Below are 24,362 nucleotides of genomic sequence, written 5' to 3' on the forward strand. Positions count from 1 at the left end.
TCTGGTTTCCTTCAATTGAGCTAATGAAGGAATTGTCTATTTCAGCTATAATATTTGACATCTTATGAGATATATTTTATATATTTTCTGATTTTGCTGCCTGAAACATCTCCCAGAATACCTATTTACTTTAAACACACCCAAGAAAACCTAAATGTTGGTCACGGTAATACAGCCTGATTATTAGCAAAGATATGCAATATTTTGAAATAACAATACAGTGGGATTTTTCAGCCATGTAATGTGGGCTCTTTGTCTACTCTACCAGGATCTTTAGGCTTATGGGAACTTTAAGAATATTATTATGGAATTTATAATGGCTTAAGTACTTTAAAATTTTTCCGTAGAATTCAGGACAAGATTGACAATAATCTTTTTAAAATTTTTTTGAAATAAACTTGCTTAGGGATAATGACTTTATCTTATATGTGTTATTTTGTTTGAATTCTTTCAGATTAAATAAAGGATGCATGATTACAATATGTGGCAGGCTTTCATATGCTACCCATAATAATGAACTTCATTACTGTATATCTTCCATAAAATAGAATTCTTTTCTTCAAAGGTTTTACAAACTCAATAGGGTTGTAAAACTAATGTATATGAACCAATAAATGAAAAAGTAAGCATATCTTATGGAACTAATGTAATCATATCAGCTAATTTATGTTTCATATTGGTTCAAAAATCAGTATTAGAATTCTTTTACCCTCTTGGTTTGCTTTCTCATGTAAAAATCTTAAAATGATTATTTTGTGTATAGTTGTCTGATAAATGTTACATAAGATAATCCTGGGTTCAGACTCCCTTCAGATTTTTTTTCTTCTTGTGCCTATGTAGGGCAACTAGACCGTATAATAATCTTTAAGAAATGGATCAAAATCTCTAAATTTAATTTGGCTTCCTATGTGGAAAGAAGACTAAAATTGCTAACTGGAATTGATACTTTGTACATCTGATATTGTAGTGTACTAAAAAGAAAAAAATTCCTTAGGAAAATATGAGAAAGTAAAGACAAAACGTGTAAGAGTACTACAAAAAGTTCAAATAAAATTGAATTACAAAGTAAGCTTATTTTGGTGCAAAATAAAATTCATGTATATGAAGGTCTTCAAAAATTTCATGGAAAATGTATATAATAAATGCAGAGTTTTTTATTCAATGGACTAAATTGACTAAGAAGCCCATGTTAGGGCTTATTGTGCAAATAAGTCATCAATACAATGATACATTGGCTCCATAAACTTTTGTTTAAGATATGTGAATAGCTGGATTGGTATGGAATTCTAAACTTTGTCAATCAAATAACACATTTTTATACAAATATAGATTGCATTTTATGTTTTTAATCTGTATAGTTTATAAACATTTTTTTAAAAATTTATTTGAAAGGCAGAGTTAGAGAGAGAGACATCCACTGGTTCACTGCCACAATGGTTGGGGTGGGGCAGATCCAAAGCCAGGAGCAGGAATTTCTTCTGGGTCTCCCACCTGGGTGCTGGGACCCAAGCACGTGTACCATCTTCTGCTGCTTTCTCAGGCCATTAGCAGGGAGCTGGATCAGAAGTGGAGCAGCTGGGACAGGAACTGGTTCCCGTATGGGATGCTGTCGTCACAGACAGCAGCATTACCCGCTATACCATGGCATTAGCACCCAATACAAAGTTTTACTTGAAGATCTTGAAATGTTTCAAAGTTTTACTTAACTTTTAAAAGATTTGTTTATTTATGTGTGTGTATATGTATGCATCTATTTGAATGGCAGAGCAACAGAGAGAGAGGAAGAGACAGATCTCCTATCTGATGAATTACTTCTCAAATGACCATAATAGCCAGATATGGGCCTGGTGAAAGCCAGCAGCCAAGAACTCTATTCTGATCTCCCACAGGTGTGGCAGGAGCCCTACCGCTGGACCATCTTCTGCTGCCCTTTCCAAGCTCATTGGGAGGGTTTTAGATCAGAAGCTGAGCAGCTGGAACTCACACAGGTGATCAATATAGGATGCTGGCATAGCAAGCTATAGCTTAAGCTGATGCACCATAACACCAGGTCCAAGTTTTGCTGATTTATATCCACAGCACCAATGGTATTGCCATTCAAATCTAGACAATCTAGGGACTTGTTTTTTCTAACTTGCACAGGAGAAAGGGAAGCTAGAGTTTAGGGATCTGACTTCCTGTCAAAATCTCTCACAGATGTCTTCATGGGTACACATTACCAGGGGGAGGCCTGGCTTTAAGTGAATCAAATGATAAACAACATTCTTTATTTTAAACTTATGTGCTTAGGCCGGCGCCGCGGCTCACTAGGCTAATCCTCCGCCTTGCGGCACCGGCACACCAGGTTCTAGTCCCAGTCGGGGCACCGGATTCTGTCCTGGTTGCCCCTCTTCCAGGCCAGCTCTCTGCTGTGACCAGGGAAGTGCAGTGGAGGATGGCCCAAGTGCTTGAGCCCTGCACCCCATGGGAGACCAGGATTAGTACCTGGCTCCTGCCATTGGATCAGTGCGTTGCGCTGGCCGCAGCGCGCTAACCGCAGCGGCCATTGGAGGGTGAACCAATGGCAAAGGAAGACCTTTCTCTCTGTCTCTCTCTCTCTCTCACTGTCCACTCTGCCTGTCAAAATAAATAAATAAATAAATAAATAAATAAATAAATAAATGTATGTGCTTAGAATATAGCCACGTGCCTATCTCTTATTTGGATTATAAGTATTTTATTATAAACAAGCATAACTTCTTAACTTTATCTATAAGATAATTTAAGGGGAAATTAATATTTCGGTCTGAAATTTTCAGTAATAATTTGCTCTGTTGCCATTTCATCATAACCAACATAAGCACAGTACAAAAAAAGTCCTTTGTATAATCTAGGCTATATGTTGTAATTCAGGAGTAAAATGAACAAGTTTGTTATAATATAAATTTATAATGAAATACTAGTGTAATCATCACTTCTGAATTGATACAGGTTTTTTTTTCTTTTTAATCTCTTTTTTTCTGATCAAGATTACCTCTATATGTGGAAGCTTTCTGGGTTTGCTTTCTCATTTAATACATTTTCCTTTGAGCTTCAATCCCTAATTCATATATAAGAGTATCAAATTCTTAAAGTTCCTTTAAAATCCCCCCCACACTTGAACATGGACTCTCTCAACAAATAGTTTATGTGAGAAGGAGTATTTAGGCCAAACAAGGTGTTCAGGAGAGGCTTCCTGGAGATGTCATTTTTTTAAACTTTTATTTAATAAATTTCCAAAGTACAACTTTTGTATTATAGCGGCTTTTTCCCTCCGTAACCTCCCTCCCACCCATCCCATCTCCCACTCCCTCTCCCATCCCATTCTTCATCAAGATTCATTTTTAATTATCTTTATATACAGAAGATCAATTTAGTATATACTAAGTAAAGCTTTCAACAGTTTGCACCCACACAGAAACACAAAGTATAAAGTACTGTTTGAGTACTAGTTATACTGTTAATTCACATAGTACAACACATTAAGGACAGAGATCCTACATGGGGAGTAACTCCTGTTGTTGATTTAACAATTGACAGGATTTATCAACTCCTGTTGTTGATTTAACAATTGACACTCTTGTTTATGACATCAGTAATCACCCGAGGCTCTTGTCATGAGCTGCCAAGGCTATGGAAGCTTCTTGAGTTCGCCAACGCGGGAGATGTCATTTCTTATTAATTTCGTAAGGTCTGCATTTTATAACATTTACCTTTTTAAGATTTATTGATTTATTTGAAAGGCAGAGTGACATAGTCAGAAAGATCTCCCATGCACTGGTTCACTCCCCAAATGGCCACAACAGCCAAGGCTCAGCCACGCTGAAGCCAGGAGCCAGGAACTCATCTGGGTCTCCCATGTGGGTGGTGGGGTCCCAAGCACTTGGGCCATCTTCCATTGCTTTCTTAAGCGTACTAACAGAGAACTGGATGAGAAGTGGAGCAGCCAGGACTCATCCTGTGCTCACACGGGGTGCTGGCGTCTCAGGCTGCAGTTAACCTGCTGTACCACAATCATGGCCCCAAAATAGACATATTTTTACAGCTCGTATTCAGTATTACCAATGCCTTTTAAAGCATCTGAGCATTTTGCACTTCTACCAGTAAGGTGGAAGTGAAAAGTAGAGCTGAAATTTACATTGTCCTTCTTACTTTTTGACTAAGAAAAACATAACAATGTACATAGGTAAAATATTATTGAAAAGTTTAGTCATTTAACAGAGTGTGTATGAGAACAAAAAGTTCATACACATTTTTTCATCATATGCATGTTCCATAAGATTTTGATGACATTGCCTCTTGCATGAATTTAAAAATGTTGGCACCAATATAAGTATATATTTCAATTTCATTTTCATGAACATTTTGAAGTGCTCTCAAGTACAAATTAATAGTCTTCCCACCTTCAGTTTGTACATTTTCCAGAATTAATGCTAACTGTACCTTGCATTTCTGCTGTTTATACCCTCTTCCTTGACACATGTCATGGTGTGAAGCCAATTTCTTCTAAGAAGGGTGATTGTATTGGTAGATAAAATATAAAGCATATCTGCAGGAAAACAATTCCATGACTTGATAAATACAAATAATTCTATAAAAAATTAAATATCGAGGGTATTATTCTGTCTACACTGAATTTGGTTTTATACACATACACACACACATAGTTAATATTTCTGAAATGTAGATTAGCAAACCTCCCATGGACAAATACTCAAAAATTTTGTAGAAAATAGAATTAAAAGATAAGTATATATGATTGTAAAAATCTTGAAATTTGTGCATAGTTTTTTCATAATGCATATTTCCATGAACTTTTTGAAGACTCCTTGAAATGTCAAATATAAGTTTTATGAATTATGAGAATGTCTTCTAAATATACTGAATAGACAATTTTATACGATTAATGTGTTCACTGTTCAATCCCTTCATTCATCCTAGGTTTTCTGATACAACCAACAGCCCGAGACTACTTCTTTCTTACTTAGTGCCTATGGCAGAGAACTTCATGACAATAAAGCTTCATTAGATCACAAATGAAATTCAGGTGCTAACTTACCTCTGGAAATGCATTATTTCTCTTAAATGTTTGATATCCTTTAAACAAACATATTTAAGACATGTTTCAGAGCTCTCCTTTCCAGGATTTGGTTAACAAATAATTACCACAGGCGAGTGTAAATGTGTGTGTGTGTGTGTGTGCGCGCGCATCTGTAGAGGAAGCTTCTGGCGTGAAGTTTGCACAGAGTATTCTGTTCAAGCTTTTTATCTATTTTTTGCAAGTGAATATTGAAGCAAAGTTTAATAAACAAAAGGACACCTGACAGATCAAGTGGGCACCTCAGGAAAGAACTGAGAGCCAATCCAGCTATTTTAACTTGCAGATGTTTTGATGCCATATTTATAATTACAAGTGGGTAAATAATAACATCCATGAATTTTTGCTGAAACAGTATATCTCAGAGTGAATGCTTTAATTTTTTAATTTTAATTTTTAATTAGTTTATAACAGATTCAATGCAACTTATAGATACAATTCTAAGAAAATAACGATATACCCTTTCACCCTCCCTCCGTCCTCTCTGCTTTCCCACCTCTTTCCTTCTCCCCCCACCCCAGCTTTTTTGTTTGTTTGTTTTGGAGATAACCTATTTTAAAATTACTTTACATTAAAAAGGCTTAATACTTCACCAAATAAGTTTAACAAGTAAAAAGCAAAAAGACCCTAGTTTAGTGAAAATATAGACAATGGATATACGTAATAATTGAATGGAAAAATGATCATTTCACCCATATACAGTAGATTTTAAAGTAATCACTGATCATTAAAATATTAGTATAACAGTAGATATAACTATATAGCTATAGTTATATACATATATAACTATAGTTATAGTTATAAAGTAGTAGTATAATAGTCTTTTTTAAAAATTTTTTGACAGATTATGCCGATTGTGGTTTTGACTTGCATTTCTCCGATGTTGATCATTTTTTCATGTATTTGTTGGTCCTTAGTATTTCCTCTTTTAAGAACTGTATATTGAAGTCCTTTGCCCATTTATCAACTGAATTGATTTTTTTTTTGCTGAGTTTAAGTCACTGATATATTTGTGATATTAATCCTTTGTCATATAGGTGGCTTGCAAATATTATTTCCCTTTCTGTTGCATGTCTCTCCACTCTGTTGACTGTTTGCTTTGCTGTGCAAAAGCTTCTGAGTTTGATATTGTCCCATTTGTGTAGTTTTGCCTACTGGGACTCTTGTCCAAGAAGTCATCTCCTATACCAAGGACTTGGTGTGTTTCCCCTACATTTTCTTCCAGCAACTTCATAGTATCAAGTCTTCACTTTAGGTCTTTGGTCTGTCTTAAGTTGATTTTTGTATGTGGTGAGAGGTATGGATCTAATTTCATTCTTCTGCATATACACGTTCAGATTTTCCAGCACTATATGTTGAAGAGACTATCCTTACTCTGCTGTATAGTGTGAGCTCTCTGGTCATAAATCAGTTGGCTGTATGTGTGTGGATTAACTTCTGGGCTCTCTATTCTATTCCACTGATCTCTGAATCACTTTTTATGCCACTACCAAGCTGTTTTAATTACTATACATTATGCTTTGAAATTAGGTATTGGGATACCTCCAGCTTGGTTTTTCTTGGTCTTTGGCTATTCAGGGTATTTGTGATTCCATGTGAATTTTAGGATTGTCTTTTCTAACTCTGTAAAAATGCCATTGGTATTTTGATAGGTATTGCAATGAACCTGTAAACTGCTTTAGGTAGTATAGACATTTTAATAATATTGATTTTTCAGATCTGTGATCAAGGAATATTTCCATTTTTTGGTGTCCTTGATTTCTTTCATCAGTGCTATTTATTTATTAATTTATTTAAGATGTATAGTTACAGACAGAGAGAGGGGGAGAGAGAGAGGGAGAGAGAGAGGGAGAGAGAGAGGGAGAGAGAGAGGGAGAGAGAGAGGGGGAGAGAGAGAGAGAGAGAGAGAGAGGTCTTCCATTCACTTGTTCACTCCTCAAGTGGCTGCAATGGCCAGAGCTGAGCTGACCCAAAGCCAGGAGCCAGGAGTTTTTTCTCATGAACTGGCACCCATATGAGATGGTGCTGTGGATGGAGGCTTAGCCTGCTATGCCACAGCTTCAGCCCCCTTATCAATGTTTGATAATTTTCATTGCAGAGATCTTTCAGTTCTTTGGTTAAATGTATTCCTAAATATTTATTTTTCTTGTGGCTCTTGTGAATGAGATTTTTTTCTTGAGTCCTTTTCCTGTGAGTTCATCATTAGCATATAAAAAACTGTTTCGTATGTTTATTTTGTAACCTGCAGCTTTACTGAATTGGTTTGCCAATTTTAACAGCTTTTTGGTGGAATGTTTAGGTTACATCATGTCATCTGCAAACATGGATAATTTGACTTCCTCTTTCTCAGTTTGATGTCCTTTATTTCTTTCTCCTCCCTAATTCTCTTGCTAAAACTACTATACTGAATAAGAGTGATGAAAGTGGACATCCTTGTCTTCTTCAGATCTTAGGGGAAGTGCTTTCGGTTTTTCCCCATTCAAGATGATATTGACTGTTGGTTTGTGATATATAGTTTTTATGATTTTGAGGAATGTTCTTCCAATACCTAATTTGTGAAGGGTTTTTATCATGAAGGAGTGTTGAAGCTTATCAAATGCTTTCTTTGCATCTATTGAGATGACCATATGGATTTTGGTCTTCACTCTCTTGATGTGATTTATGGCTTTTATTGATTTGCAAATCATAAACCACCCTTGCATTTCTGGGCTAAATCCCACTTAATCATGATGCATCATCTTTTTTATTTGGTTTTGGATTTGATTTGCTAGTATTTTGTTGAGAATCTTTGCATCTATGTTCATTAATGATATAGGTCTGTATTTTTTGTATCGTGTTTTTGTTTGGTTTTGGTATCAAAGTCATGCTGGCCTAATAAAAAGAGTTTGGCAGATTCCATCCTGTTAAATATTTTGGAATAGTTTGAAGAGTATTGGAATTACTTCCTCTTTGAATGTTTTGTAGAATTCAGTAGTAAAGCCATCAGGTCCTAGACTTTCCTTGATGGAAGAATTTTGATTACTGCTTCAATCCCATTGCTTGTTATGGGTCTGTTTAGATTATCTATATCTTATTGATTTAATTTTGGTGGTTATATGAATCTAGGAGTTTATTCACTTCTTCGAGGTTTTCAAGCTCACTAGTATATAGTTCCTCATAATAGTTCCTTATAAACTACAAACCTTTTTATTTCAGTGGTTTCAGTTACAATGTCTCGTTTCTCATCTCATTTTTTGGTGTTTTTTGTTTGTTAGTCTGACTAGAGTTTATCTATTTTGTTTATCTTCTTTAAAAAAAGCAACTTTTTGTTGATTTTTTTTTTTTTAAGTTTCAACTTCGCCTCTGCTCTGATCCTTATTTCTCACTTCCTGCTGATTTGGGGTTTGATTTGCTCTTGTTTTTCTAAGTCTTCAAGATGCACCATTAGATCTTAATTTGAGACATTTCTTTCTTTTTTAATGTAACCACTTAATGCTATAAACTTCCTCTTAGTATTGCATTTGTTGTACCACACATGTTTTGATATGTTGTGCTTTTTCATTTATTTCATGAAAGTTTTTGATTTCCTTTTCAATTTCCTCAATGATTCATTACTCATTCAGTGGCATGTTGTTTAATTTCCATGTATTTCTGAGTGTTCTATTGTTCTTTATTATTTATAGTTTTATTCCTTTATGTTCCAAGAAGATACATGATATGATTTCAGTCTTTTATGATTTGCTGGGGGCTGGTGCTGTGGTGTAATAGGTAAAGATGCCACCTCTAGTGCCAGCATCCCATATGGGCTTGGGTTCTAGTCCCAGCTGCACTTCTTCAGATCCAGCTCTCTGCTATGACCTGGAAAAGCAGTAAAGATGGCCCAAGTGCTTGGCCCCTGCACTTGTGTAGGAGACCCAGAAGAAGCACCTGGCTTCAGATTGACCCAGCTGTAGCCATTTGTGGAGTGAATCAGCAGATGAAAGACCTATGTCTCTCTCTGTAACTCTATCAAATAAATAAATCCTTAAAAAAATTTGCTGAGACTTGATTTATGGTCTAATATGTGGTTTATCTTAGAAAATATTCTATATTCTATTTGATATTCTATGGGTGAAATGGCCTGTAAATGTCTTTTAGGACCATTCACTCGATAGTATGCTTCAACTCTGTTGTATCTTTATTGATTGTTTTTTGGTCTGAATAATTTGTCCATCAATGACAGTAGGGTGTTGAAGTCACCCATTATTACTGTATTGGAGTCAATCTCCTTTTAGGTCTAACAGTAGTTTCTGAATATACCTAGGTGGTCTTGTGTTGGGTATATATATAGTTATGATTATTATGTTGAATTGTTATTATTGAATTGTTGTTGTTGAATTTAAACTTTTGTCAAAATATAATGTCCTTCTTTATCTGTTTTTACAGTTTTCAAATTAAAGTCCGTTTTATCAGATACCAGGATAACTATGCCTGCTTTTTGTTTCCATTTGCTTGGTATATCATTTTTCAACCCTTTGCATTCAATCTGTGTGTATCTTTGTAAAGTGAGTTTCTTGTAGGCAGCATATAGTGGGGTCCTGTTTTTTTTTTTTTATCCATTCAGCCAACCTCAGTCTTTTGATTGGTGAGTTAAACTCATTTACTTTCAAAGTTAGTATTGATAGATAAGAACTAAGACCTGTCATTTTGTTGATTGGATAATGATTCTACTTGCTCTGTTAGTGGACTTGGTGATGTTGAATGTTTTCATTATGTTTACTTCTAATGCAGGACATCCTTCAGAATTTCTTGTAAGGCTGGCCTGGTGGTGGTGAATTTTCTGCTTTTGCTTACCTGGACAATGCCATATTTCTTCTTCATTTTTAAAAGATAGCTTCACTGGATTTAATATTCTTGTTTGTAAGTTTTCTCTTTTAATATTTGAATATATCATCCCACTCTATTTTTGCCTATAGGGTTTCTGCTGAGAAGTCTGATGTTAATCTAGTTGATGTTCCTTTATGTATAACTGACACTTTTCTCTCACCATCTTTAGGATTCTCTCCTGGTCTTTAACCTTTGACAATTTGATGATGATATGCTTTGGAGAGGACCTTTTTGGTTGAATCTGCTTGGAGTCTTTTGAGCTTCCTAATGTCCATTTCTTTCAAGATGTGGGAAATTTTCAACTATTACTTCATTTAACAGGTTCTCATTGCCCCTTTTCTTCTCATTCATGAATGCCTACAACATGAATATTTGATTGTTTAATGCTACCCCTTATTTTTTACTTCCTTCATTCTTTTAAATTCTTTTCCCCTTATTTTTTTCTGTTTAGGCTATTTCAAAATCCTTGTCCTCAGATCAGAAATTCTTTCTTCCATTTGGTCTCTTCTGTTATTAAACCTCTGAATCATATATTTTATTTTACTGATTACAGATTCATCTCCACAATTTCTATTTGGTGGTTCTTAAAGAGTTCTGTCTCCTTAGTAGTATTTTCATTCATGTCACTCATTGATTTCCTCATATGTATCTGTATTCTCTTGTATCTCATTGAGTTTCCTTGCAATCATTATTTTGAATTCCGTATCTATCATTTCACAGATTTCCTTTAGTTCAGGATCTAATTCTCGAGTATTGTGTACTTTTGGAGGTATCACACTACCTTGTTTCTTTGTGTCTCCTTTGTCTCTATGTTGACATCTGCCCATGTAGTATATTTGTCTCTTCTTCCTTATGGAGTAGGTTTTATTGTGAAAGAGTCTATTTAGCTGGAATGCAGGGTATCACTTGGCTTGCTGCTTTGGCTTTGGTTGTAGGTGATCCCGGGAATGTACTCTCTGCTTTCGTCTTAATCAATGTCAGCTGTCTATAAATGACGCAGTGGACTAGTCTGCTGCAGTTCATAGGGTTAGAAGTATGGCTTGGAGATGAATAAGGGCCTCCTTGGGTATATATCTTTGGTCCACAGAGAGTTCAGTGTCACTCCCCCTGGTGAATGTGATAACCAAGGCCTTGTTCTTGGTGCTGAGGGTACATGGGGGGCTGCTTCCTTGTCCTACTGGCAAGCCTGAATGTTGCCAGGGCTTGTGGCACCAATTGCTGTAGCTTATGGATGGACCCTTCCTCAGGTCCTGCTAGGAGAGTTCAACTGGTGCTGTGGCTTCTAATACCAACAGACCTAATCCTAGGATTGCAGGATGTGAACTGGAACCTATTATAGTCCTACAAGGTGACTACCAGGTATACAAGAGATTTTACTCTGGAGGGTATCAGTTCAGAGAGATGGAATGCAGGTAGGTTCTTCCCTTTGTCCACTGGTGGATTCCTATGGCACTGAGAAATTTGAATGAATTGTTACAGTCCTGGTGTTGCAGGGTATAGTTGGGTCATTACTCAGATCTCCTAGGTTGGGAGCAGATTTTGTATGGGCTGCTTCTAGTGCTAGCCCCCAGAATTTAAGGTGAATCCCCCTTACCCATGCAGAGTGCATGAGCATAACTCTGTGGCTAATGCCCAGAAACTCCCACAGTTACAGGATGCAGGGAATTCTGTCCTTTGCCCGCATGTTGCTCTGACTCTGACGCTGATAGGAGCAGAGTATGACACTCTGTGGAACTGGGGAGGGGAAGGAAGCAAGTTGGCTTCCCTGCACCAGGCCAGGCAGCTGCTCAGAACCCAGTCAGCCCTCCAGGCTGAAGTAAAAATGGGTGACTGTGGAATTCCCTCTCAGCTAAAACTGCAAGCGGTGGGGTACCTGGTGATTTCTTGCTACCTTGGCATGGTAGGAGGGTGGCTCGTAGCCGGCAGCTGGCTGCAGTTGTGACCGTCTTCCCTCCTCTTGTCCTACGGGGTCTTTGTTTTTTGTTGTTTGTCGGAGTCTCAAGTCCGAGGCTGGCCCCTGTTATATATTAATGTTAGCCGTCGCAAAAAACACCGAACACCGGAGTAAGGGAAAGGGTTTATTGGGAACACCCTACAGACCGGAGTGAAGGAGCGGCGAAGGAAAAAGAGAGTATAAGAGAGAGAGCCAGAAGAGAGGAGCCAGTGAGGAGAGAAGATAGAGCAGAGAAGAGAGGAGGAGAGGAGAGGAGAGCAGAGAGCAGGAGAGGAGAGCTAAGAGCAGAACCAAGAGAGAAGAGCCAAGAGGCGAAGAGAGCATGTGTTTAGGAACAGGCCCTTTTAAAACTTTGCCTGAGGGCAGGCCGGGAAGCAGGAGCAGTGAATCCCATTAGGATGGGGGTGGAGCCTGGCTCAGGTAGCTGGGCCATGCAGCCACCTGGCTAAAACTGTGCCAGTTTCCTAACAGCCCCTGACCAGCAGGGGCCAGTACAGACACTCCCCAACAAGGTTAATGGGAAGGGTAAGGTCCACGGGTATTGAACACACCACAAGCACCCATAAGTTCTGTTGAAGCAGGAACCGCTTTATTGAGGAAGCGTACAGGCTTATAAAGCTTATGAAGGACATGCGCAGTAGGGGAGCCAATCAGCGAAAAGGTCACGCAGGCACGGGTAGACCACGCACAGGGGCATCTTAGGTAAAGTATAGGGATCACGCATTGTCCACATGTCCGGAACTAAAGCAGACCTATCCCTGCCAGTGGTCTGATCTTACATAGCTTAACCAGGGCAGCTGCAGACATGCCCCTCGAACATCCTCTAGGCGCCATATTGTAATGGAGATTTTAGGCAATGCCCAACAGTTGTTGTTGTTTGTTTTTGTTTTTTCACTTCTTCGCTGTAAATTTCCATCAGTCAGACCCCTAGAAATGTAGTCCTTCCTTAGTTCTTTTCGTAGCCTACAGCAGCTCAATTATGGAGCTGTACCCTATTTAGCCATCCTGGATCTCCCCAAGCAAATTTCATTAAACTAACTTAGCTACTAGATTAATTCTCTAGCCAATGCAGTTGAACCATTTTCTCTTTCTATTTACTTGATTTCTGAAATATTCCATTGCTATCACTTGTATGTATAAACTAGATGAACATTTGATTCATGGAACAATTTTTCTCCATTTTGCTTTATTAAATATAGGTGAGAACAATCATCTACGTTTCAACCATTATAAATGTGTGCTTTTGGTAATTAATTCTATGAAATTCAATTTATTATTATGTAAATATTACCCAGCTTCAATTCTTCAGTCAATTTGTAGTCTGCAGCAGATTATATCTTGTGCAGACTGTCAGCTGTATATTGTGCTTATTAGTTTTACGAAGATCTAATTTTCCCTAGGTCAATGTTATTTGTTATCACAAAGATGAGATTCTTCACTGTTCTCTCCCAGTAAAATTCAGCCTTTGTCATTTTATTCATATTTGTTATTCTTATCAGAATATTATAAATTTTATGAAAAACTGGGCCTTTGTGTTCATTTCTTGGAGCAAAGAATATTAGAGATGGATGTAGATACCAAACAGTGTCAGAGCATTCTGCTTCAGCAATGTGTATTTAAAATGTTGACCAAGTGAAGCTTAAAGAGTTGGGTAAAAGCTATTGAGTGCAGAAAACTACAAGAATTGCACTATGGGACTATTAGAAGGCTGTGTCTTGGCTTGCTTAAGAAGTAGAGGAATGAGAAATTACTGAATCATCAAACTAGACAACTGAGGAGAAATGAATGCTGAGACCTAAATACACAATTATTTAATGTTCATGCACTTGTAGAATGGGGGAGGTGATTTAGGCCTGCTGTAAGCTAGATTAAATAAGAACTAGCTATGGAAGGAGGGAATTTGGACATAACAAGGATTGCTTAGGCTGTAGCCGCCCCCCCCCCCAACACCCCTTATTTCTCTAAAAGTCTTCAAGCTGCTTCAGTTTCTATGTACTGGCAAATTTCTCACTTCCCTCAGGTTATACTGACAAATTGCTAGAGGCAGGGAGGCTGGTTGTATTCGCCATGCCTTGGTCATATGATCTTTTGCACCTCTAGAATGCAGTTTCCTCAGGAATGAATGTGAGAATAACATTAAAAGATAATGAGATATACTGATTATAATACTCTGATTATAATGACAGGGGAAATTCCTTGCTTATACCAGATCCTTAAATGTGCCAGAAACCATGTCAAAGGTTGGACTTGCACAGAAAACTAGGTATCGTCTCAGTCTCAGATTGTCTTGAGGATTAGGTGGACACATAGATATTGGCACAAATTCTTTAACAGGTGTGAATACGAGTGCTTTAGAAGCACAAGGCAGAAAGTAATTCACTGGGTTTGGGAAAGCAGTCCAAAGGAGATGACATTGACCTTGGACCCTGAAAGATGAATTAATAGGAAGGTGCTTAAAGGACAAGAAAAGACAGAGGAGAGTAGCTAGGATATTTTCTATCAAGTTCTTGGCTGTTGTCTGATAATACCATGATCATACCTTTCCATGACATATCTTTTGATGTGTTTGGAGATGGAGTCATGGGCTGGGTGAGTGGTGAGTGGTCTGTGTAAGTCTATGAACAGGAAACTGTTCTCCTCTGCACTCTTGGGTTAGGAGGACCAAGTGATCAAACACAGTTGTAGGCAAAGATCACCAGATTTATAGTAAATTGTCTTTCCTTCAGTTTTACCAATGTGGCCTTCTATTTCAAGGCACCAATGATATTATACATTTTATAGAAATTTTTTAAACCTTTTTTTTTAAACAGTTGACCATGGGGCCAGCGTTGTGGCCTAGCAGGTACAGCCGCTACCTGCAGTGCTGGCATCCCATATGGCTGCCGGTTCAAGTCCCAGCTGCTCCACTTCTGATCCAGCTAATGTGCCTGGGAAAGCAGTGGAGGATGGCCCACATACTTGGGCCCTTGCACCCACATGAGAGACCTGGAAGAAACTCCTGGCTCCTGGTTTCTCAGCAGCTGAGGTCCAGCCTTTGTGGCCATTTGGGAAGTGAACCAGCAGATATTTGATCTCTCTTTATGTCTCTCTCTCCCTCTCTGTGTAACTTCACCTTTCAAATAAATCTTAAGAAAAACAAAAAACCAAAACATTTGACCTAAGGCCACAAAATAGCTAATTAAAAAAAATCAGTTAAAAAAAACCATTAATGGCATCTTAACACATTTCTTTGTAGTTCTCTTAACCACTTATATTAAACCTGATTGGGGGAGCCTGAGACTAGAAGCAGGCCAGACTAACTCCATTCCATAGCTCCTTGCCAGCACTTACACACGAAACAAAATAGGATGGACGTCCATTGTAACAGGTATTTGCCAACAGACAACAAGATTTGGGTTTTGACAAAAGCAAGTTTAAAAAGGTTCCATTAAGACTGCCCCTGTCTTCACAATAGCTAATGTAACCACTACATTGGCTATTTGGAGATGATGTGTTGAAGACACACAAATACTCCCAGACTGAGACCTCAGTGGCTTGGTCTCTCTCTACCAACCCCTCCATTTGCTCAGAATTTCTCTGTTTTCTACCAAATCAAATTTTGCTTCTTTGCTTCTCACCGTGAGGTCTGGTCTCATAAACTGTCATCAACACCAGGACACCAACCTGGACTCATCTCAGCAGTTTTCCTGCAACATGATGACATTTCTCTTCTAGACAAAGAGGAAAATGTGAGTAAGGACTTACAGGCAAGGAGGTATGGGCAGCCAGATCAGAGAATAAGCGAAGGTTTAAAGTCCCCTGAGGGCATGGCTGTTTAGAAACTCTTGACAAATGTTTCTGTGATTGCTTTCTTTTTCGTCTCAGGTCCCAACCATCATGTTAGTGAATTTTCTGCATGGTATATAATTTTACTTCCCATTTATTGGTATTTTTATCATAGTATATAATATATTCATAAAACATGTTTAATGAAAATTTAAGTAAATAAATCTCTTTACACATAAATGCACATTGTTTGACAGCGTTCATTTACTCAGTGAGCAGATATTGATAATTATAAATTGATATTTTAAGGCACAGAAGGATGAATGAGACAGGATTCCCAGAATTTGGGGAGGTTTAGAAGTGTGAACAGTTGTGGAATATACCTAATTAATAAGTGTACAAAATGTGAAGTACAGCAGGAGGATACTTCCAAATACTTGTAAGACCAAAGAATTAAAATTATGCATTCCATGAACTTTTTCAAGGCCCCTCATACAATTTCAGAAGAAAAAGGAATTTGTGGAGAGCACAGAAGATCTCATGAAGGAAGTGTCATTTTGTTGGCCTGTATGTTGAACAGACGTTGGATATATGAGAATGTGCCTAATAAATTTCACGTTTCCCTTCAAGGCGGAGAGAAAAAAGTGAGTAGGATGGCAGAGGCAAAGAGGTACAAGCCGTCAGATTGGAGAATAAAGAAAAATTTAGAGTTTCTTGAGGGCATGGTCCTAAAAAAAAAATGGATAAAAGTGATAAACATTTTTCAGTTAAAAAAAATCAGGAAAAAGCTAAAATAAATGTGAAGATATGACTTTCTAAGTTTGGATCTTATGTCTTCCAAAATTGCCACTGACATAACATTCTATGAAACAATTGCACTGGTTCTATATCCCTTAGGGAAAAAAGGGAACATTTAAATGGTGTTCAGAACCAACTAACACTCAAAAATACAACTCATCTATTAGTCTCAGACAGCAATGAAAGTATTATCTCAGTCATGAGTGTCGTGGAAAACTTGGAGTTCACAGCCTGCTCATGTTGAAAAGATGAGCCATTCTTTTAGGCTAGCTGAGACAACTGAAGGCCAAAAGATGTTACAGTTCAACTTGCAGCTTTGGTTTAAGTAGAAAGAGAAGAAGGCATGCTAGTCACGTTGTGGTATGATAATGGCCCCAGGGTGGGGTTATTATTCAATGATGACACCTTTGGAATTGCTTGACTAATGCTGTAAATTCTCTCTATGCTGTACAAAAAGCATTACAGTATAACTTTTTTTATAATATCTTTGGATTGCAGGGTTAGTAAATGGTTCTGAAAAGCAGCTAATTTAGAAGGATTAAACTTGAAGAGCAGTCTGAAGTTGTTAATGGCTGTACATGGCACTAAATGGGATACATTGGCAGAGAGCAGTAAAGATTTCAGGCAGGTACGTTCTCGCCAATCTCTAAAATCCAATTTGTAATCCACATCTAAAGTCACTCAGAAAGACATTAAAAAGTAAAACAGAAGAAATGCAAAGGAGGAAATGAAACATTCTTAAGTAAAGCAGTTAGGAAAAAAAGAGTATTTCTAGCAGTGATCAGAGTTACACAGTCTGTTGTTGGGGGGAATATCTTCAATTTGGAAACAATTACAATGTGAACAGAACAAAACAATTCAAGAAAATCCCATTTATCATTGTGGTAAAAAAAAAAAAGTTCATGATTTTTGCAAAGGTTTTAAACCTTAGAATAAATCTGCTGGACTTTTTTTTAATCTAAATCAAACTTTCAGGATTTCATTGTCATACAAAGCTAATACCTATTAGAAATCCAGAACAAAATAGGAGTACCCTTGAAAATTATTTGGATTAATAACTTGCCAATTTTATGAAATTTTATAGAGAACTGAAAGAAACTGGAAAATGTTGAAGAGGTAATGTAAAGACAAGATTCTTACACATTTTTTAAAGATTTATTTTTTTTATTTACTTGAAAGGTAGAGCAACAGAAAGGGACAATGAGAGAAAGATTTTCCAGCTACTGGTTCACTCCCCAGAAGCCTACAACAGCCAGGGCTGGGTCAGGCCAAACCCAGGAGCCAGGAAATCCATTCTGGTCTTCTCCAATGGGTGGTGGATGAACCAAGTACTTGGGCCACCTTCTTCTGCCTTCCCAAGCACATTAGCAGGAAGCTGGACCTGAAGCAGAGGAGCCAGGACTCAAACTGCCACTCTAGATATGGGATGCTACTGTTACATGCAGCCGCCTAACCCACTGTGCCACAATGCTGTCCCTTCTTATACATTTTTTTAATGCAATGCTGGCAACAGCAGTATCCGAAAGAAATAACACTTTTTTAAGGATTGTTCTTGCCTACACTGAAGGCATTTCAAAAATGTACTATCATTGCACAGAGTCTGACTCTGCTGAGCTACTTATCAGCAGATGCAGAATAGAGAGGTAAAGAATTAAAGCCAAACACAAGATTGTGTTTAATTATGGGGGACATTATTTGAAGAGCTCTGCAAATCCTTTCAATATCACCAAAGCATAACAACAAAAAGCTGAAATTTACCTGATTATATTACTGATTCTGAAATAGTAAATGAGAAATGGGCAATGAGATGGTTTAAGAATTTAAAAATGGGGACTAGCACATTGTGGTGCAGTGAGTAAAACTGTCGCCTGTGATGCCAGCTTCCCATGTGGCCCACAGTTTGTGTCCCTACTGCTCCTCTTCTGGTCCAGCTCCATCCTAATGTCCTGGGAAAGCAGAAGATGTCCAGAATGTTTGGGCCTGTGCCATCCATGTGGGAGACTCGGATGAAGCTCTTGGCTCCCGGCTTCAGCTTGGCATCAGTGCAGTGAGCGAGTAGATGAAAGATTCTCTCTCTCTCTCTCTCTCTCTCTCTCTGTATTCACTCTTTCTCTGGAACTCTTTAAAATAAAAATAAATATAATTGTTTACTTAACTATTTGAACAGCAGAGTGATAGAGAGGAAGAAAGAAACAGAGATCTTCCATCTGCTGATTCACCCCCCAGATGGCTGCTATAGGCAGTGCTGGGCCAGGCTGAGCCCAGGAGCCAGAGCTCCATCTGGTTCTCCCATCTGTTCAGTAGGAACTCAGATACGTCAGCCATCTGCTGCTTCCCAGGTACATTAGCGGGAAGCTGGATCAGAGTAGCCAGGACTCAAACCAGCACTCTGAAACGGGATATGGGCATCCTAAGTATGGTGGCACTATAATACTCGCTCCTCAAAAGCTTTTAAAAAAAAAAAACCTAATATTGCACTAATATCTAACATCCTTCTTGTAAGTGTGAGACCATAGTGGGTGTAGCTATGTGATCAGATAGGAAAGGAATGTAGACCATCCTTACGAGACTATTTGCAGTGTCAGTAATATCTTCTTATTTCATATTAAGCTCCTGGAACCTGAAAATAATATCCAGATGTCTTAGTCAGTTTGGGATGCTACAGCAACATATCCTAGTCTGGGTGGCTCAACAACAGATGCATATGGGACATAGATCTGGACGCTGGGAAGAGCAATGTGAATGTGTTGTAAGGTTCAGTTCCTGGCTGTCAGACTGTGGCCCTGTTGTAGCCTCACACGGCAGAGAAGGAAGCTTTAGGCTTTTTCCTCTTCTTACCATAGCACTAATCCCCTTGTAGGGTCTCCACTCTCATGATCTCGTCTAACCCTAATGAATTCCCACAGACCAAAACGCCTAAAACCATCCCACCAGGGCTCCAACGTGTGAATTTGGGGGTTCCATAAATATCCATTTCATAACACCAAATAAATGATATTCTAATGCCCCATAAGTTCTCTATTTTCTAGTTTCACTATACTTCAATTGTTCATACAAATTCTTTCAAATGCAAAGTGCACCTAAATTTCATATTTTGTTTAAATGCAACTTCTTTTAGTTGAATAAAATAGGTACTTCTGGGAAAGTAAGATATAAAGGAACTTATAGATAATTATAGTAAATTAATGTAATTTAGAAAATAATTATTTAAAGTCACTAGTCTTCAAAAGCATTTTCCAAGCCTGTCCTCTCATTTGATGACAGAGAGAATGAGCAAATGAAGAAACTCAACTGTACATGCTAATCACTTAAAAAGATGATTTTTATGAGAAAAAGAATTAGAATTCAAATGACAGATCTGTTAAAATTTATAATACAAACATGCCTGTCTTATGCCAGGAAACACTGAATTAAAAATCAACTATTATTACCGTTATATTGTCTTCAGTCCTCAGAATATGCACTTGTTCTCAGTTGAGTGACATGGCTAGAAAGGGATGATATTGAACCAGATTACTGAAAGCTATGAATAAAATTCCAATGAATGAATCCTGTGCTTGATCTCATCAGCAGTAGCTCCCTATTGGACAGAATAGTGTTATTACCACTTTATTTTGTGAGACTAAATATTGGGAATTTGTCAGTTATTTTTTATTGGATTTGTCATCATTTTTGGTTCCCAGGAGTTCATATTAATAAAACTCAGAAAGTGAGAGGAATCAGAGTACCATGATCTTTTTATAAGATTTGTTTATTTGAAAGGCAAAGCACAGAGAGAGAGGGAAAGGCGGGGGGTTGGGGGCGGGGCGTAGAAAGAGAAAGAAATCTTTCTCTGGTTCATTCATCAAAAGGCTGCAACAGCCAGGAATAGGCCAGGCTGAAGCCCAGGAGCCTGGAACTTCAACCAGGTCTCCCACGTGGGTGGCAGAGACCCTCACACTTGGGCCATCTCTGCTGCTTTTCCAGGCGCATTAGCAGGGAGCTGGAGGCAGAGCACCTGGAGTGGAACCAGTGCTCAGATATGCGATGCCAACATCACATGTGACTGCTTCACCTGCTGTGCTGCAGTGCCAGCTCCCAGAATACCATTATCTTAAGGGCAAGATAAAAAATTTTCCTTTTTCTTTAAAATAAAATTGAGTAATTCCTTTTGATTTCTTTGTTTTCTTCATTTCCTTTCTGTCCTTTCCCTTTTTTCTCACAGCCATAGAGGTAGCATTTTTTTTTTTTTTATTTCAAGAAATGAACACAGGGAATGGGCATTTAGCCTAGCAATTAAGATGCCTGCATCACATATTGGAGTGGCTTGGTTCAACCCATAGCTCCAGCTCCTGACTCCAGCTTTCTGCTAATCCAGACCACAGGAGACAGTGGTGATGGCTCAAGCAATCAGGTTCCTGCCATCCAAGCAGGAACCTAGGTTCTATCCTCTTGCCTTCAGACCTGTCCTTCATGGGCATTTGGGGAATGAACCAGCAAATGGGAGCTCTCTCTGTGTGTTTCTCTCTCTCTGCCTCTCAAATAAATAAATAAATTATGTTTTAAAAATACAGTTAGCTAACAGCAAAGTGGGAAAAATACATTTCAAAAACATTTAAATGTAAGGATAATTCTTTTTAAGTTTTATTAATTTGACATTTATTGTCCCTAGTATTGTTCAAGTAATTTTCTAAATATTTCTAAAATATTTACTGAATCCTGACAGTCTTATGAAGCAGGTACCATTTCTATCATCCCCAATTCAGATAGGAAACTAAAGTATGGAGAGCTAATATACCTTGCACGTGTAGAACAAGAAAGTGACAAAAAGAGTGAGTGAAAAAAGGTTTGGGAGAACTTGGAAATTCTGGTTTTTTTATATAATGATGTTTCCTTTATACTTTTTAAATATTCTTTTATTTATTTGAAAGGCAGAGTTACAGAGAGAGAGCGAGAGAGAGAGAGAGAGAGCGCGAGAGCGCTCTTCCATCTACTGGTACACTCCCCCAAATAGCTGCAATGGCTGGGACTATGCCAAGCAGAAGCCAGGAACCAGGAAATCCATCCAGGCCTCCCATGTGAGTGCAGGGGCCCAAGCACTTGGAACATTTTTTGCTGCTTCCCCAGGAATATCAACAGGGAGCTGGATAAAACGTGGAGCAGCCGGGACAGAAACTGGCACCCATATGGGATGCTGGCAAACAGGTGGCAACTTCACCCACTATGCCACAGCACTGGCCCCAGAAATTCTTTATTCCTTTCAAATTTGTACTTTGTTTCTGTTTTTGAAAAAATGATGTTTCTACCTTTACTACAAAATAATTTTTATTACAATTGACTTTTAAAAATCCTAGATTTTTAATTCTCATAAAATAGCATGTTTGTTAGGTATAAATTACATGTTGTCCCACTGCCTTGTGTTTCTATTTCACACTTGGAAACACTCTAACTCACAAAATAGCAGCAAATGAACATGGCTAATATGATGCTAAGAGAAAAATCTAAGTCTGAATTCTCTGCTGTGAAAATCTGCAATGGATTAAAGGTCAGGCCATTTAGGTCCTAGTTACACTTAGGATAAAGGCTGTGGGACCCTTAACTAAAATACTTCACATGAGAAGTGTTTCAGATTTTGTATGTTTTTGCATTTTAGAATATTTGCATACATAATGAAGTATCTTAGGAATAGGACCCAGGCCTAAACATGAAATTCATTTTCACATATACCTTAAACACATAACCTGAAAGCAATTTTACACAAAGTTTTAATGTTCCTGCATTTTTACTATGACCCATCACACAAGGTCAGGTGTGGAAATTTCCATTTGTGGCATTCGGTTGGAATTCAGAAATTTTTGGAACTTTTAGCATTTCAGGTTTCATATTTTTATATTAGGGATATTCAACCTGTGCTTAGGCACTTTTTGTGATTCCTCACTATATCCTTCTGTTGCTATCTCAGAATATGGCATAGGGCAGAGTATCTCAAACTGTGGTCCTCAAATCACCAGTCTCTGCAGAATCCCAGAGGTTCTTGTAGTATATGCAGATTCTTGGGTCCAATTCAGACCTAGTGATTGGAAGTAGTCGGAGATGAACCTAGAAAAACCCAAGTACACTTCCAAAGTTTGCACACTTAATATCTGCAAACCACTAGGAGAGTATTCAGAATAAGCCACATGTAATTCTGATCCTAATCCCAATACATATTGGTGAATTACTTCATCTTTCTTTCTGAGCAATTTGCAATCTGAAGCCTTTTCTTGTCAGTCACACCTGGCCAGCTCAACCTCCCTAGACCTTGTTTATATATAAACTGAGTACAACAATTTTTAACATAGTGGGAAGATATGAAAAATGAATGAGACCATTTATGCACACCTTCAGTGTTCCTACAGAATTTCTAACACATAAAATACTCAATAAATATTAAATAACTTTCTTCATAATAACAGACCAGAAGTATAATGAGAACAGAAATTTATTCACTACTCACTGTGTCCAGTGCTAAGCACATTTCATATAATAACTTATATTATCATAATAGTCTTATGGTCTCTACTATTGTCACCCTCAGTTTTTCTCCAGAGAGGATTATGAGGCACAGATTTAGGTAACTTTCAGCAGGCCACACAGACATTAAGTGGTAGTCCCAAGCCCTCAACGTGTTTGTGACACAAGGTAATGTTGGAGAATTGCTGTCTTAGAATGACTCCAGGGCCAGCATTGTGGTGTAGCAGGTAAGGCCGCCACCTGTGACACCAGCACCTCATACAGGTGTCAGTTCATGTTCTGGTTGCTCCACTTCCAATCCAGCTCCCTGCTAGTGACCCGGGAAAGTGACAGAGGATGGCCCAAGTGCTTGGGCCCCTGTCACTCATGTGGATCCCAAATGGAACTCCGAATTCCTGACTGCCATTGTGGCTATCCTGGGAGTGAACCAGCGAATAGAAGATCAATCTCTCTCTCTCCCCTTTATCTCTCTTTAACTCTGACTTTCAAATAAATAAATCTTTTAAAAATATATAATAAATGCCAACATCACTGCTTTAAAAAACACATGGCAGAGCTGCATCCCACACAGTCATATTCTGTGGGACAGAGGTTGAATGATTGTGATAAACACCAAATTTTGAGATTTACTGCCAAATTCACAAGCTAAAAGAACTGCATTTCCTGAGTATTTCATTTAATGTTGACTATCTCTATATAATTATTATGTTATTTTAATTATTATGCCTTTAAAATATGGTTAAATGTCTGATGGTATTTTTGAGATCAAATTCCTGAAGGTGAAGAAAAGATACAATTGAAATTAACAAAGCCATATAGGAGATAAACTCCTAAATGTCACTGAACTCTTAGTATAAAACAAATAGTATCCTAAAAATAGAAATCATGTTTAAAATTTGCTATGAATCCTGGAAAATAGATTATGATTTTTAAAAATTTTATATAATTCTAGAAAAAAAGCTTAAACAATTTTTACAATTGTAAATTATAAAATATTTTAAAAGTTCAAATTAGACTAAAATGAGTAATATTGGTATACTTTTACTCTCTTTTTGCTTATATAGTTATAACCACATCATTTATATTCTTTTACTTTCTATTTAAGTTAATATGAAATTTATAAACATTGTTCCTTATAATTCTGTACTACTTATAATTTAGCAGCTATATAATATTCCTACTTAGGAGTAGTTAACAAATAGTTAACTAATCCCCTACTTAAGTATTTCCAGTTTTTGGTTTTGGTTTTTTAGATTTATTTATGTGAAAGGCAGAGTTAGAGAGAGAGAGAAAGAGAGAGGGAGAAGACCCTTCATCTGTTGTTTCACCCCTCATATAGCTGCAATGGTTGGGGCTAAGCCAGACCAAAGCCAAGAGCTTCATCAGGGTCTC

Source organism: Lepus europaeus, chromosome 6 (genome assembly GCF_033115175.1).
Source record: "Lepus europaeus isolate LE1 chromosome 6, mLepTim1.pri, whole genome shotgun sequence".
NCBI classification, from domain to species: Eukaryota; Metazoa; Chordata; class Mammalia; order Lagomorpha; family Leporidae; genus Lepus; species Lepus europaeus.